Source organism: Oenanthe melanoleuca, chromosome 23 (genome assembly GCF_029582105.1).
Source record: "Oenanthe melanoleuca isolate GR-GAL-2019-014 chromosome 23, OMel1.0, whole genome shotgun sequence".
Classification (NCBI taxonomy): Eukaryota; Metazoa; Chordata; class Aves; order Passeriformes; family Muscicapidae; genus Oenanthe; species Oenanthe melanoleuca.
Genome location: NC_079356.1, coordinates 4,147,763 through 4,155,300, shown reverse-complemented (window position 1 = coordinate 4,155,300; position 7,538 = coordinate 4,147,763).

The following is a 7,538-nucleotide window of genomic DNA, read 5'->3' as shown; positions in this document are numbered from 1 at the left end:
CCCCAAGCTCTGGAATTCCCATCCCAGGCTCTGGAATTCCCTCCCCAGGCTCCACCACTCTCCCCTCCAGGTCTGCTCCATCCTTGGGGCTGGGACACCCTTGGGAGAGCTGGGATTCCCTCCTGGACACTTGAATTCCCAGCAGGAGAGGAATCCAAGGCTGGTTCTCTGCAGGGGAACATCTCCAGAGCAGCTCTGGAATTCTGGGGCACACAGGAGCAGGAGTTCCTCAGTGGGATGAGCGTTTTGGGGTTTTTCTGTTCGTTTTGTTCGTTTTTTCCAAGCAGCATTTTGGTTCCCTCCGAGGGATCCAGTTCTTGTAGCAAACCCAGGAACTAGGGAAGCTTTTTTTGAAGGTGCCTATTGAAATTTGCTGAAATTACTCAGGGGAGACACCACTAGAAACTCTTGGTTTCTTCATCAAATATTTCCTAAATCCAATAACTGTCCTGAAGGATCCGTTCCCGAGAGAGAGAAGGAACAAAAATCCCGACACACCAAAAGATGAGAGGCTGGGAGAGGACAAGAAGTTCTTGGGGAGTTCCAAGACCTTCAGTCTTCACCACAAACCACCCCACAGCACGGCTGGGGTTTTTCTAGGATTGTTTCTTGGCAAAACACGGAATTCCACGATGCACAGAGCACAACAAACCCACCTGGGAGTGAAGAACCAGCTCAGCCACACAGGAACAAACCCAAAGCTGAAGGAAAAGATTTTTTGGGATGAAGCTGTTCCACCCACAAACCCAACCCCAAACCTGGGGGGTCCATAAACCCAAACTTGGGGCTCCTCGAGCCCAAATCTGGGGTTGGAATCATGAATCCAATCCCAGGAGGCCACAAACCCCAACCTGAGGGTTCACAAGACCTTGGGGTTCACAGCCCCAAATTTGGGGTTCCACCAACCCAAACCTGAGAGACAACAACCCCAAATCCAGGGAATCATAAACCCAAACCTGAGGGTTCACAAATCCAGACCTTGGGGTTCACAGCCCCAAATTTGGGGGCCCAAAAACACAAGCTTGGTGTTCCATGACCCCAAATCTGGGGTTCCACCAACCCCAAATTTGGGAGTTCACAAATTCAGATCTGGGAAATCATAAATCCAAACCTGGAGTTCCACCAACTCAAATCTGGGGTTCCACAACCCTAAAGTTCCACAACCCAAAATCTTGGGATCTGCAAATTCCCAAACTTGGGAGTCTGCAAACCAGATCTGTGGGTCTACGAACCCAGACTTTGGGGTCTATAAATTCAAAATTTTGGGTCTATAAACTCAAATATGGGGTCTATGAACTCAAAATTTGGGATCTATAAATTCAAAATTTGGGGTCTATGAGCTCAAACAACTTTGGGGTCTACAAACCCAAATTTGGGGCCTACAAACCCAAATTTTGGGGTCTATGAACTCAAAATTTGGGGTCTACAAATCCAAACAACTTTGGGTCTACAAACCCAAACTTGGGGTCCGCAAACTCAAACAACTTTGGGATGTATGAACTCAAAATTTGGGGTCTACAAACCCAGATTTGGGGTCTACAAAGTCAAACAACTTTGGGGTGTCCAAACTCAAACTTTGGGGCCTATAAACCCAAAATTTGGGGTCTACAAACTCAAATTTGGGGTCCACAAACTCAAACAACTTTGGAGTGTAGGAACTCAAACTTTGGGTCTACAAACCCAAATTTGGGGTCTATGAACTCAAAATTTGGGGTCCACAAACTCAAAGAACGTTGGAATGTATGAACTCAACATTTGGGGTGTATGAACTCAAAATTTGGGGTCTACAAACCCAAATTTGGGTCTACAAACCCAAATTTGGGTCTACAAACCCATTTTTGGGGGCAAAACCATGGCCGGAGGACTCGGAGCTGCTGCTCGACTTTGCCAACCCCAAGCACAGAGAAGGGAATTGGCTGGATCCTGCTGAGCTGGGATGGGGAGCAGAGCAGGATGAAGGATGGAATCCTGCAGGATGAAGGATGAAATCCTCCAGGATGGAGAATCTGGGATGTCCAGAACCTCGGGAGATTTGGGGAACGACCCGAGCGCTGGGACAGGAACAAACAACGCCTTGGACTCCCTGTTCCCTCCTGAGCGTGGAGAAATCCCAAACAGAATTCTCCAAAAGGAAAAGCTTTCCTCTCCTCCAAGCTGCTGCTCTTCCCAGCTCGATTCTGATGGGAAAACTCCAAAATCTGGGATTGTCCCAGCTGGGAGAGGAGCGTGGGCAGAGCGGGGACGTTCTGCTCCTGCTGCTGGCGTGGGCACAGCTTCCCACCCCCTCTGCATTCCTGAATTCCTTCCCTGCCAGGAACATCCCACGGGTGCCAGGAACATCCCAGAACATCCCACGGAGCCGTGACAGGAGCAGCTCCCCGAGCATCCCTGCTGGAAAAATCCCAGTGAAATTCCACTTAGGAACGAGGAAACAAAAAGATTTTTGGGGGTGATAAGGGGTTCCTCCTGCTCCTCCATCAAAATCCAGGAAAATATTCCATCCTTCCTTTCCAGCCCCCCAGAATTTCCCACTCATTTCCCAGCAGGAATAACTCCCCTTAAACTGGTGTGGGGAAGCCAAACTGGGGGAAGAGCTGGGATTGAGCAACATCAGCTCCTCGTTTCTCAACCCTCAAAACCTCCTGTCAGATGTTTTCCTTCCTCAAACAACAACAACAAAAAAAAAAAAAAAAACAGCCAAGAAAACCAAAAATCCCAAATGTGCCAGCTCCTGAGGAAATGAACTCCATCCCAGGATGAATTCCTGCACTCCAAGGTTGGTTTTTAGTTGTTTTTCTTTTTGTTTTTTTTTTTTTTGTTTTTTTTTTCTGGGGGAATATTTGCTCACAAAGGGCATTTTTTGATGTGCAATTCGAGTTGCAAAATTCCCTGGAAGGAATTTTGAGTCTGATGATTTCCTCGATTTTTCTATCAAGGAAAAGAAATTCAATTCTGCTGGATTTGCCAGAGATTTTTTTTTTTTTTTTTTTTTTTTTTTTTCCTGGAAAGAGGAATTAATGTGGAATTAAATCAGTTTTTCAGCCCATTTGACACCCAGCCCCCAGCAGAGAGGAGCAGCCACCACCTGACACTGCCAGAGCTGAAATCCAAACCCCCAGCTGCAATCACGAGGATGCATTTGATAAAAAAAAAAAAAAATTAAAAAACTCAGAATGATGCTGAAAAATCCCCTAAAAACTGACAAAATTCACACAAAGCACAGAAAACACTCCAAGATTCCAGGGCTGAGTTATCCCTGGTTTTCCAGGGCCAGATTTGCCCAAAAAAAGTGAAAATTTCCAAGAAATTGGGATCAGTCAAAATCCAGCTCCTGTTTCATCACCACCAGGACCTGGGAGAGGAGGTTTGGATGGAGTTTTCCCAAAATCCAGTGGAAAGCAGCAGAAATTCCCTGAATTTACTGCCACAGAGCACCTGAGAAAGGGGGGAAAAAAAATTCCCTCCACCTTTCCCAGCTCTGCCAACCTTTCCTCCAAACAGAGCAGGAATTCCTCAGGAATGGGATCAGGATTCCCTTGGCTGCCAGGGAATCTCTTCTGTCACCACAATTTAGGAAATCCAGCCTGGATTCCACAATTCCCAGCAGGGCAGGAAAGGAAATCATCCCAAAAAAATTGCACCAGGGATGGTTTTCCAGGAATTTTTCTTTCCCAGTTGACTCAGATGTTTTTTTTTCTGGATGGATGGGAAATGCCTGGATGTGGGAAACCTCTGGTTTGGAAAATCACAGAATTGTGCAGATCAAGGAATCTTTATCCAACCTGGATTTGTTTTCCTCGTGGATGGGAAAAGTTCTTCCTGCTCTCCTTAGGGATTTTTTGGCTGCAGATGGATCTGGAGAATTCCCTGCAAGGATTCCAATTTTTTTTTAATTTTTTTTATTTTTTTTGTAGCAAAGCTGTTCCAACTGGAAGTTTTCCCTCTGCTCCACAGGATCCCAGGCTGGTTTGGGTGGGAAAAACCTTCAAATTCCCTGGAATTCCAGCCCCTCGAGGCTGCTCCAAGCCCCATCCTGGGACACTCCCAGGGACAGGGCAGGATTTGTTTTTCATGGAGAAACCCCTCCCAATCCTTGGCTGGTCGGTGAAAGGTGTGAAAAGCACTTTTAGGAGTTGAAAAGCTGCAGGAAAGACTTTTAGGGGGAAAAAAAAGAAAAAAAAAAAAAAAGCAGCAAATCCCAAAAACCAGGGTTGGGATTTTGGGTGGGACAATCCCGCTCACCTGAGGAACGTTTTGGGTTTTGAAAGGATTTGGGGAAGTGTCCAAGTGTTGGTTTGGGTGTCTGAGGAACCTCCACGCTGTGGGACCCCGAGAATCCCTCAGGACACCGGGATGGACTCCAGGAGAATCCAGGAGATCCCAGTGCTCCCCCTGGAGCTTGTTACCTCATCCTTTCCTTCCATCCTTCCCTTTTCCCACTTTTTCCATCCCCTCAGGACCCAGAGCTTGTGCACTCGACCACATCCAGGTTATTTTTTGTTATTTTTAGTTTGGTTTTTTTTGTTTCCCCTGTGGAATGAAAAGCAATCCATGATCGGGGTGGGCAATTCCCAACCCTGCTCCCTTTGGGATCTGAGCCCAAGGAAAGGGATCCAGGGTTGGGGGGATGATCCAGAGGGATGATCCAGAGGGATCCAAGAGATGGGGGGATGATCCAGGGGGATCCTGGGTTTAAGGGATGATCCAGAGGGATCCCAGAACTGGAGGGATGATCCAGGGGGATGATCCAGGGGGATCCAAGAGATGGGAGGATGATCCAGAGGGATCCTGGGATGGAGGGATGATCCAGGGGGATGATCCAGAGGGATCCAGAACTGGAGGGATGATCCAGAGAGATCCTGGGTTGGGGGGGATGATCCAGAGGGATCAAAGAGATGGGGGATGATCCAGAGGGATGATCCAGAGGGATCCTGGGTTGAGGGGATGATCCAGGGGGATGATCCAGAGGGATGATCCAGAGGGATCCCTGTGCCCCTTTTCCATCCTCCCTGCCCAGCAGCCCCCCCAGGCTGCCCTGAGCCCCCAAAATCCCTCCCAGGGGTGGGAGTGGGGCTGATTCCAAAATCCAGCTCTGCTCTCATCCTTGGATGGGCACTGATCCCTCTCCAAATCCTTGGAGGGACACAAACCCCTTTCCAAATCCTTTTCCAAACCCTTGGAGAGGCACAGATCCTTTCCCAAAGCTCCTGGATGGCCAAGGAGCCTCTGGGGCAGGCAGGGAATGTTCCCCTCCCTGGGAGGACAGTGCTGATCCCATTCCCTACAGGACCTCAAAAGGGAATTTTCCCCTTTCCCCTGAAGGAATTCCCAATCCCAAAGGACTTATTCCCCAATCCCAAATGAATTCCCCAATCCCAAATGAATCCCCAATCCCAAAGGAATCCCCAATCCCAAAGGAATTCCCTAATCCCAAATGAACTCCCAATCCCAAAGGAATTCCCCAATCCCAAATGAACCCCCAATCCCAAAGGAATTCCCAATCCCAAAGGAATTCCCATCCCAAAGAAATTCCCAATCCCAAATTAATTCCCCAATCCCAAAGGAATTCCCCAATCCTCTCCTGGGAGGACAGGGCTGCAATGCTGATCCCATTCCCTTCAGGACCCCAAAAGGGAATTTTCTCCTGAAGGAAATTCCCAATCCGAAATTAACTCCCATCCCAAATGAATTCCCCAATCCCAAAGTAATCCCCTATCCCAAAGGAATTCCCAATCCCAAAGGAATCCCCAATCCCAAAGGAATCCCCCAATCCCAAAGGAATTCCCCAATCCCAAAGGAATTCCCCAATCCCAAAGGAATTCCCCAATCCCAAATGAACCCCCAATCCCAAATGAACCCCCAATCCCAAAGGAATTCCCCAATCCCAAAGGAATCCCCAATCCCAAAGGAATCCCCAATCCCAAATGAACCCCCAATCCCAAAGGAATTCCCAATCCTCTCCTGGGAGGACAGGGCTGCAATTCTGATCCCATTCCCTACAGGACCCCAAAAGGGAATTTTCCCCTTTCCCCTGAAGGAATTCCCCAAACCCAAATGAATTCCCAATCCCAAATGAATTTCCAACCCCAAATGAACCCCCAATCCCAAAGGAATCCCCAATCCCAAAGGAATTCCCCAATCCTCTCCTGGGAGGACAGGGCTGCAATGCTGATCCCATTCCCTTCAGGACCCCAAAAGGGAATTTTCTCCTGAAGGAAATTCCCAATCCGAAATGAACTCCCATCCCAAAGGAATTCCCCAGTCCCAAAGGAATCCCCAATCCCAAATGAACCCCCAATCCCAAAGGAATTCCCCAATCCCAAAGGAATTCCCCAATCCCAAAGGAATCCCCAATCCCAAAGGAATTCCCATCCCAAATGAACCCCCAATCCCAAAGAAATTCCCAATCCCAAAGGAATCCCCCATCCCAAAGGAATTCCCAATCCTCTCCTGGGAGGACAGTGCTGATCCCATTCCCTTCAGGACCCCAAAAGGGAATTTTCCCCTTTCCCCTGAAGGAATTCCCCAATCCCAAATGAATTCCCAATCCCAAATGAACCCCCAATCCCAAATGAACCCCCAATCCCAAAGGAATTCCCATCCCAAGGGCCTCTGGGAGGCCAGGGGAGCCCCTGAATGTTCAGAGCACTTTGAAGTTGGTGGCCTTGTTTCCTTAAAGGGCTTTGATCTTTTCATGAAAGCAGAAAAATCTTCTCCATCCCATAATCATCATCATCATCCTCATCCTCCCCAGCTCAGAATTCATCCCTGGAATGTTCAGGATGATCTGGGATCTGTCATTAATCCATCAGGTTTGCATTAAAAAATTGGGAATTTCTCCTGGAATTTGGGTTGGAAATAAAAACAAGAGGGGGGGGGGAAAAAAAGCCCTGATGGGTTTTTAGGAATAGGCAAAGTGAAGTTTGGGAATGTTGACCCCCCCCCAGTCCAAAAAAATTCTGGATTTCCATTCCAAATGGAGGGATTTTATCCATAACAAGGAATTTTTCAACCCAGTTTCCCCCTAAAAAGTTTTAAGGGGAATAAAAGGGAATTGTGGAATTCCAGACTGGTTTGGAAAAAAAAAAAAATCAAATAAAAGGGAATAAAAGGTGGGAATGATGAGGGATCAAAGGCAAGGAGATGCTCTGCCAGAAATTCCAAACTTTTGGAAGTTGAGGCTGAAAGGGGTGAAAGTGCAAAACCCCAAAATTTACATTTTCCAGCCTCAAATCCCCCAAAATCTGCCTGGAAAGGGATCACAGGAGAGGGGGGGAAATCAGAGCTTAATTAACCAGGAGTTAATTGGCACTAAATGAGAAGTGACTGAGGGGGAGAGGAGAATTTTTATTGGATATTTTAGGATTTTTGGGACTCCCAATCAGTGCTAAAAAGTTGGTTTAATGACAGATTCCTCCCATTCCACGACTCCACCCTCCCCAAAAATCCCTGGGAAGGGGGAACTGGAGCAGTTCCACATCCAAGAGAAGGGGATGGGTTTGGGATGGCTACAGAAATATGGGAATAATTTAAAAAAA